Genomic DNA, 9,708 nt, shown 5'->3' with positions numbered 1-9,708 from the left:
TTAAATTTTGTTATTCATCAGCATATACTGCATTGTTCATCAGTATATACGGCCCTGTTCATCAGTATATATGTCTTATTCATTACGAATTTTTTAAATTTTATTTTTCATCAGTATATACATCTTGTTCATTAGATATACGTTTTCTTCATTAGTATTATATGTCTTGTTCATTGTCCTAGTGTTTCACGAAAATTATGGGGTCTCACTGGAGCACGCCCATATATATATATATATATATATATATATATATATATATATTGTCACGACCGGCCTTAATTAAGGATAATTAATCCGGGAAAACCATGACTGGGGAAGGGAAATTAAGAAGCGGGATTAGAAAGGGGTGCATAAAAGAATACTCAAAGAGCTTGAATACGCGTGAAATATTCCTTAAAAAGGAAAAAGGCATCGTTAGGGGCTTGGCTAAAACATTATCAGAGTTTGCAACGGAAGGCGTAACTGAAATAATCAGTGTTTACAGCGGAATGCATAACTGAGATACATGTATGAAGACATGTATCCTTTCTGAGCCTACTTTAAGTTCGACAAAAACTCCACTCAGCAATACTTCATCGCCCATCACAGCTCAACCTGCACAAACATAAACAACGAAGGGCTAAGTACAAGAGTACTTAGTGGGCAGTTGCCAAACATATAACATAACATCAACAACAAAACACAACATCGCATAAGAGGCATAAGTTTCTTTCAAATCCTTTGCTCATTAAACATTTCCAAATTCATAAATAGCATGAGCACATTCTTCATCATCAACAATCATAAACAAGCATCGTGTCGTGGAGAAGGCCTTCCCCAACGAACACGGGCATCGCACCGTGAGAGGGGGCCTCCCTCAGCGGTCACGGCATCGTACTATTGAGGGAGGCCTCCCCCAATAGACGCTGTAACACTGGCATACTGGCATACTGGCATCGCGCCGCGAGAGAGGCCTCTCTCAGCGGACACGGGCATCGCGCCGTGAGGAAGGCCCTCCTCAACGGACACGGCATCGTACTGTTGAGGGAGGCCTCCCCCAACAGACGCAAGCATCAAACATAAGCATAAACTTATCAGCGTAAAGCATTCAAGCGTAAATAAGTGTAATCAAGCGTAAATTACATAGGGCGTAAATAGTATAAACAGCATAGCGTAAATCATTTAACGTGCAACATAATAAAGCTTAACTCATTTAAGCGTAATAAAGCATACCATACTTGAAGATCCAATTTGCATTTTAAAGCATAACACTTGCATAGCATTTTATTTACGCGTAAGAAATTGCCCACCTGATAGCAAAGTTTTGCTAAGGTACTCTAACTCCTTGTGTAGTTCTTACTCTTGCGCTTGACCTTAATCACGAGAATATAAAATAAGACATTGCCTCAAGGAAAATTCTCAATTAATGAGAAATCGTAATTTAACTATGCATGAATCTTGTATGCATGAACTAACATTTTCGAACGATATTCGGGGCATCCTACTATTTATCCTCGTTAATAGATTTAACTAACTTCCGTCCAACGCGGTCGAATAGAGATGTGATTCTTCCTTTCCCATCGGAATATTCTAATTGTAAAATAGATCTCGCATGTGTACTCGATCGAAAATAAAGAACTAACTCGGCTTTAATCGAGGTGTGATCTCGTAAAAATTATCGGGCTTTTCAAAATTTAATAAATAATTGAAAACATTTCTCTTGAGTTAAGAACACCAACAATATTCTTACTCGTCTTTCTTTAATAATTGGATTTATAATTAAAACCAATTAAATACTTTTATTGCAATTAAAAATACAATTTCATGTCATGCTTAGCATATAATAAGTAATTTTACTTAAAATATGCACATAATAATAATACAATATTATTATTATTATATAAATCATCTTTTGAGAAAATTAATTAATTAAACTAAATAAATAGTCTAATTAATAAGTATCCATTTTTCTTTGAACTGCAGCACAATTAAATAATAAGGTAGCCCATTTCTTTTTAAAAAAAAAACATAAGCCCAATGTTTCAATTTAAATCAGGGCCCAAAGACTTTAATAAAATCGGCCCATAGCCAAAGCCCAATACCATTTAAACACAAGCCCAATCTTTTAAAAGATAAATGCCCAATTAAAATAAATGAATAGGCCCAAATTCCATTTAAAAATCGGCCCATTACTTATTAAAAATCGGCCCAAGACTCGGCCCAAAATAAAGAAATAACACGACCCAGATGATTTAATTCGGCCCAAAATAGGAGCCCAAAATAATTAAAAGCCCAAGTAAAATAAATGAAGAGGCCCAAATCTAAAAATTTTCGCCCCAACTGAAAAAAAACAAGGCCCAATCATTTAAAATTTGAGAGCCCAACTCTCTTTCTCTCCCAACCCTCGGTCCTCTCTCTCTTCAAGGAGCCGCTCGCCTTCACAAAGCCAATTTCTCTCCCTCTCTCTTGCCCGATCAGCCCCCAGCCGAGGAGTACGTCGCCTCCAATTCCGGCCATTCTAGTCGGCGCTGCGCCTGAGCCCGCGCTCTTCTCCTCTCTCTAAAACTCGAACCAGACGCCGCCCAGCCCCTCTCTCAAGATCTGTTCGTTCGGCGCTCGATCAGCCCTCCTTCTCCGGCCGCCTTCTCCGGTCAGCGTCGACTGCCGACGCCTCGAACCCCGGCGACGTCCTCTATCTCTCTCCGCGCAGAACTCAGTCGAGCCCTATCTCTAGAATCAGCGCCGCGGTCACATCCTCGTCTGAATCATGAAATCAGTCGGCGCCAACCGTTCTCTCTCTCGGCCAAACCTCCTGATCTTGCCGGCGTCAGCTGTTCCTGCGCCTAGTTCCGACGCTAACAGAAACTCCGTCGTAGTCGAGCGAATTCTACTCCAGTCCCTGGAACCGGTCGGTCTCCTTATTCTTTCCGTTCTGGAAATTCAGTCCGTTTTCTACCGTCGCTTCTCCAGATTCGGCGGGTGGTGGGGAGAATCTTGCTGCCTCCGGCGATTCTCTCCTCCGGCGACTGGAGTAAGAAGGCCTACGCCTCTCACCGCGCCGCTGCTGTTATTCCGATGCAGGCAAGACGACGAGAGTTCGCCGCCCGTCTTATTTTCCCGTTCAGCAGTAGGTGGTTCGCTGCCCCTTGGGCAGCCGGCCCCTCCCTTACTAAAAGCTAAGTTCCACTCTTCTATTCTTCTCTAGTTCTAGTTGTTAAGGAGGGAGATTCTCAAGCTTGTTGCTCTAGAGTGCAGTAAGGTGAAAAGCACGAGTTTTTCTATTGTTATTCATGTCATGTGAAATATGATTATGCCTCTGATATGAATGCGAACTGAAAGATTATTTGGGATTGTGAATTACCTCAAATGTTTGAACTGATTGCTTGTTGTTGGAGGTTGAACGTATTGTACAATAACTGAAATGAATTGAAACTACCATTGCTTAACTAATGAAGGAGACTTTGGCAGTAGTGGTAGATTTAAGAATAAACTCACCTTGAAGTTGCTTTGTTTGATTGTTGAACTGATTGCTAAAGCTGAATAATTGTAACTGGGAAGATTACTGAAATGAACGATGGTTCTCGTTTAATGCAGGTAAACTTCTCAAAGGATGGTTCTCGTTTAATGCAGGTAAACTTCTCAAAGAAAATGAAATGATTAGTTTTGTTGGCTGAATTTAAAAAGCCATGGAGGTGGTGGTTGGCTGTAAAGTTTAAAGGAAAGTGAGATAGTGGTGGTGGTTGGCTGAGGGAGGAAAACGTGGTGGTGGGCAAAGGATTGTGGTGCACATTTTTTTTTTCTACTAGCTTTATTGACTTCTATCTCTCTTCTTTAATTGTTGTGCCAACTTGAGTGAGTGGCAGTAAGGTGGCCACGTAAATTCAACCTTGTAATATACTATACGATTTTCCCCAAGCTGGGAAGTAGACTGTATTCGTGAACTGTAATAAAATACTGGCTTCTATTCTCTATCATCTGTTACTGTATTTGTTTGATATCTGCTTCCTTGTTTGCTAACTTGATAAACTGTAATATAACTTAAATTAAATCCGTAGATTTAATATGCGTTGCAGTCGGAATAATTCCTCGACTTCTAGTAAATAATAGAAATAATATTTCTATCGCATATAAATTAATAACTTGACTTTGCTAAGTCAGTTATTAAACTGGATAATAAATTATTGAATGACTGAATAATCCTCGTCGCGTTTTTCTCATACGTTATAAAAGTATAAAGCTAAAATAATAACTCCGTTTCTGATAAAAAAAAAATCAGGACCATAAACTAGATTCATATATAACTGGCAACTGAGTTTCATTTACTAAAAGATGCGATATTAATTATCGCGATACCATATTAAATAAAAATAAAAATGCGGGTCATTACATACTACCCCTCTTAACAAAAATTTCGTCCCAAAATTTGCATATCTCTGCTAAAACAGTTCGGGGTATTTTCCTTCATCTTGTCTTCAAGTTCCCGCGTAGCTTCTCTTGTCTGCGGTGTCTCCATAAGATTTTCACTGATGTGATTGAGGCTGATTTCGCAAGTGTCCACATATTGCTGGCAAAGGGTGCGGGTGTTCCCAATTGCTGAACCTCGTTGTTTGTTGGGGTATTGCGTGGAGTAGTGACCCTTTTTGGCCACAATTGTAACAACCGTTAGTCCCAGCTCGACAAACACCCCTATGCATCTTACCACAATTTGGGCAAGGTAAAACTCCTTTCTGACCTTGGCTACCCCCAGTTGACTCGAGGTTAGTCTGTGCCTCGTGCCTTGGTTGAATAAACTGTTCGGCCCGTTCATATTCTTGCCATACTCGCTTATTAATCGGATTGATATTATCTTCATTGTTGTCCCACTTGCGCTTCCCTTTGAGGGTATGCGAGGCTGCTGGTGGATCATTTGGCGTTGAGATCAATGGTAGGGCTGACTTGTCTGACGGCATTGCAGCTTCAATGTCAAGTGCCCTGTTCAGAGACTCCGTGTATGAGAGTCCTCCGTGGCTTGCTAGAGCCATCTTAATTTCGTACCGTAGATCGGCACAAAATTTCTTTGCCATCTTCTCATCTGTGTCCACTTGTTGTGGAGCAAACCTAGACAGGTTGCAGAATTCCTTGTCGTATTCAACCACAGATTTTTTTCCTTGCTTCAACTCGTAGAATTCAACTTCTTTCTTCTTCCTATAGCTTTTCGGAATATATTTATCATATAATCCTGTCTTAAAATCTTCCCAAGTATAACTTGCCCATTGTTCAGGTGTCAGAATTTTTCGTCGTGCTTCCCACCAGAAGTCAGCCGATCCTGTTAGTTGGAATGAGACGCAAGATAGGCGTTCCTCATCAGTACAACGTAGAAAGTTGAAAATGCGTTCCATTGCACGCACCCAAATCTCAGCTTCAGCCAGTTCACTCGTTCCGTCAAACGTAGGTGGATTTTGCCTTAAAAAGAGTTCTTCGACTCTCCTAGTTGGGGGCGGAGGGGATGGGTTATGTCCTTGAGCATCTTGTGGTTCTTCGGGTACAACGTTACGATTTCTGCGATTGTTATTGTTTCTCACAGGGCGTCCTCTCTTAGGCGGCATTCTGGTAGCAAAGATGTGCCAATTAGTAGACTCTAGCATAATCTAATACAAGCCTCAAAAGAATTCTTGTACAGGTTAACTTATTCTAACTTGTAAACAAGTCATAACTCCAATGACAACATTGATGTAGTAAGCTCTAAGGGTCCTTAGCATCTCATATCCATGAGTCATAACAATCCTTAAGCATATAATATCTCATCATCTAAATTGGATACTTAAGCATAAGTCATGGAGATTCATAGCGGCTATAAAATCATGAGCTTAAGAATTATTCTATACGTATCACTTATCTTGCTGCCTTCACTATAGCCACCAAAAGATACAATCTAATTTCTTCTATGTTTGCTTCTATGTTCTGTCGTAGTGGTGATCTCATAACTTAATAGCTCTATGTTCATAGGGATTCATTCCATAGGCATACTTAATCGCGCTTGCGTAAATTATTTAATTCAACAACATAACATAGCTATTGACAATTACTCACTTTGCTATAACGATAATTTGCACTTTTCGTAAACATTAACTCAAAACTTGAAATAGCTTACCATTCTGCTTCGTTGAGTGTGATGCGATGAAGTGCTGAGCTTTGTCGATTGAACTCTAGACACTTTAGTGATCCATTCTAAGTTTGGCTTAAATAACTCTTAGGCTCAGAGCAAACGAACTGCTCTGATACCACTCTGTCACGACCGGCCTTAATTAAGGATAATTAATCCGGGAAAACCATGACTGGGGAAGGGAAATTAAGAAGTGGGATTAGAAAGGGGTGCATAAAAGAATACTCAAAGAGCTTGAATACGCGTGAAATATTCCTTAAAAAGGAAAAAGGCATCGTTAGGGGCTTGGCTAAAACATTATCAGAGTTTGCAACGGAAGGCGTAACTGAAATAATCAGTGTTTACAGCGGAATGCATAACTGAGATACATGTATGAAGACATGTATCCTTTCTGAGCCTACTTTAAGTTCGACAAAAACTCCACTCAGCAATACTTCATCGCCCATCACAGCTCAACCTGCACAAACATAAACAACGAAGGGCTAAGTACAAGAGTACTTAGTGGGCAGTTGCCAAACATATAACATAACATCAACAACAAAACACAACATCGCATAAGAGGCATAAGTTTCTTTCAAATCCTTTGCTCATTAAACATTTCCAAATTCATAAATAGCATGAGCGCATTCTTCATCATCAACAATCATAAACAAGCATCGTGTCGTGGAGAAGGCCTTCCCCAACGAACACGGGCATCGTACCGTGAGAGGGGGCCTCCCTCAGCGGTCACGGCATCGTACTATTGAGGGAGGCCTCCCCCAATAGACGCTGTAACACTGGCATACTGGCATACTGGCATCGCGCCGCGAGAGAGGCCTCTCTCAGCGGACACGGGCATCGCGCCGTGAGGAAGGCCCTCCTCAACGGACACGGCATCGTACTGTTGAGGGAGGCCTCCCCCAACAGACGCAAGCATCAAACATAAGCATAAACTTATCAGCGTAAAGCATTCAAGCGTAAATAAGTGTAATCAAGCGTAAATTACATAGGGCGTAAATAGTATAAACAGCATAGCGTAAATCATTTAACGTGCAGCATAATAAAGCTTAACTCATTTAAGCGTAATAAAGCATACCATACTTGAAGATCCAATTTGCATTTTAAAGCATAACACTTGCATAGCATTTTATTTACGCGTAAGAAATTGCCCACCTGATAGCAAAGTTTTGCTAAGGTACTCTAACTCCTTGTGTAGTTCTTACTCTTGCGCTTGACCTTAATCATGAGAATATAAAATAAGACATTGCCTCAAGGAAAATTCTCAATTAATGAGAAATCGTAATTTAACTATGCATGAATCTTGTATGCATGAACTAACATTTTCGAACGATATTCGGGGCATCCTACTATTTATCCTCGTTAATAGATTTAACTAACTTCCGTCCAACGCGGTCGAATAGAGATGTGATTCTTCCTTTCCCATCGGAATATTCTAATTGTAAAATAGATCTCGCATGTGTACTCGATCGAAAATAAAGAACTAACTCGGCTTTAATCGAGGTGTGATCTCGTAAAAATTATCGGGCTTTTCAAAATTTAATAAATAATTGAAAACATTTCTCTTGAGTTAAGAACACCAACAATATTCTTACTCGTCTTTCTTTAATAATTGGATTTATAATTAAAACCAATTAAATACTTTTATTGCAATTAAAAATACAATTTCATGTCATGCTTAGCATATAATAAGTAATTTTACTTAAAATATGCACATAATAATAATACAATATTATTATTATTATTATATAAATCATCTTTTGAGAAAATTAATTAATTAAACTAAATAAATAGTCTAATTAATAAGTATCCATTTTTCTTTGAACTGCAGCACAATTAAATAATAAGGTAGCCCATTTCTTTTTAAAAAAAAAACATAAGCCCAATGTTTCAATTTAAATCAGGGCCCAAAGACTTTAATAAAATCGGCCCATAGCCAAAGCCCAATACCATTTAAACACAAGCCCAATCTTTTAAAAGATAAATGCCCAATTAAAATAAATGAATAGGCCCAAATTCCATTTAAAAATCGGCCCATTACTTATTAAAAATCGGCCCAAGACTCGGCCCAAAATAAAGAAATAACACGACCCAGATGATTTAATTCGGCCCAAAATAGGAGCCCAAAATAATTAAAAGCCCAAGTAAAATAAATGAAGAGGCCCAAATCTAAAAATTTTCGCCCCAACTGAAAAAAAACAAGGCCCAATCATTTAAAATTTGAGAGCCCAACTCTCTTTCTCTCCCAACCCTCGGTCCTCTCTCTCTTCAAGGAGCCGCTCGCCTTCACAAAGCCAATTTCTCTCCCTCTCTCTTGCCCGATCAGCCCCCAGCCGAGGAGTACGTCGCCTCCAATTCCGGCCATTCTAGTCGGCGCTGCGCCTGAGCCCGCGCTCTTCTCCTCTCTCTAAAACTCGAACCAGACGCCGCCCAGCCCCTCTCTCAAGATCTGTTCGTTCGGCGCTCGATCAGCCCTCCTTCTCCGGCCGCCTTCTCCGGTCAGCGTCGACTGCCGACGCCTCGAACCCCGGCGACGTCCTCTATCTCTCTCCGCGCAGAACTCAGTCGAGCCCTATCTCTAGAATCAGCGCCGCGGTCACATCCTCGTCTGAATCATGAAATCAGTCGGCGCCAACCGTTCTCTCTCTCGGCCAAACCTCCTGATCTTGCCGGCGTCAGCTGTTCCTGCGCCTAGTTCCGACGCTAACAGAAACTCCGTCGTAGTCGAGCGAATTCTACTCCAGTCCCTGGAACCGGTCGGTCTCCTTATTCTTTCCGTTCTGGAAATTCAGTCCGTTTTCTACCGTCGCTTCTCCAGATTCGGCGGGTGGTGGGGAGAAGCTTGCTGCCTCCGGCGATTCTCTCCTCCGGCGACTGGAGTAAGAAGGCCTACGCCTCTCACCGCGCCGCTGCTGTTATTCCGATGCAGGCAAGACGACGAGAGTTCGCCGCCCGTCTTATTTTCCCGTTCAGCAGTAGGTGGTTCGCTGCCCCTTGGGCAGCCGGCCCCTCCCTTACTAAAAGCTAAGTTCCACTCTTCTATTCTTCTCTAGTTCTAGTTGTTAAGGAGGGAGATTCTCAAGCTTGTTGCTCTAGAGTGCAGTAAGGTGAAAAGCATGAGTTTTTCTATTGTAACAACCCGCTCTTTTATTATATTTAAATCCGGTAATACGATAATTATTATTTCATCTTTCAGTAAATCAAGCCCAGTAATTATTTATGATTTAAATTCAGCTTATGACACTGGATTATATTCAATTAAGCAGGATTATTATTTTATTACCAAGTCAGTAGTTTCGCGAAAATAAAACCGCGATGAAAATTATTGAGTAAGCCAATAATTATTTATTTCAGATTCATAACTGACTTAGTTAAGTCATGTTATTTATTAATCACAATAGAATTATTTTTCTATTATTATTTCTTGAGTCGTGATTTTATTCCGGCTTGTGAAGAATTAAATCTACGATATTAATTTAGATATTATTCCGTGTATTAAATCTAGCACGCCATGCTCCCTCAGCCACTCTATTCTCACCCGTGCTTAGTTTTTATTGCACTCTTACGTAGTCAAAAAAAAAAATTGCAGC

At 40.4% G+C, this 9,708-nt stretch overlaps 2 long non-coding RNA genes across 2 annotated transcripts; both read right to left on the bottom strand.

The window, feature by feature from the left end:
• Positions 1-371: 371 nt before the first annotated feature.
• LOC130997166 (uncharacterized) lies at positions 372-3,590 on the bottom strand. Its single transcript, XR_009092997.1, has 4 exons — positions 3,475-3,590; positions 3,341-3,395; positions 1,290-1,352; positions 372-594 (listed from the first exon to the last, which is right to left on the bottom strand). It is a non-coding gene; the product is annotated as an uncharacterized LOC130997166 (long non-coding RNA).
• A 2,765-nt stretch (positions 3,591-6,355) lies between these two features.
• Positions 6,356-7,339, bottom strand: LOC130997216 (uncharacterized). The gene is made up of 2 exons (XR_009093015.1): positions 7,274-7,339; positions 6,356-6,578 (listed from the first exon to the last, which is right to left on the bottom strand). It is a non-coding gene; the product is annotated as an uncharacterized LOC130997216 (long non-coding RNA).
• Positions 7,340-9,708: the final 2,369 nt, after the last annotated feature.

This window comes from Salvia miltiorrhiza, chromosome 1 (assembly GCF_028751815.1).
Source record: "Salvia miltiorrhiza cultivar Shanhuang (shh) chromosome 1, IMPLAD_Smil_shh, whole genome shotgun sequence".
NCBI lineage: Eukaryota > Viridiplantae > Streptophyta > Magnoliopsida > Lamiales > Lamiaceae > Salvia > Salvia miltiorrhiza.
Note: the sequence above shows the minus strand (reverse complement) of the source record. Positions and strands in the feature narration are given on the sequence as shown.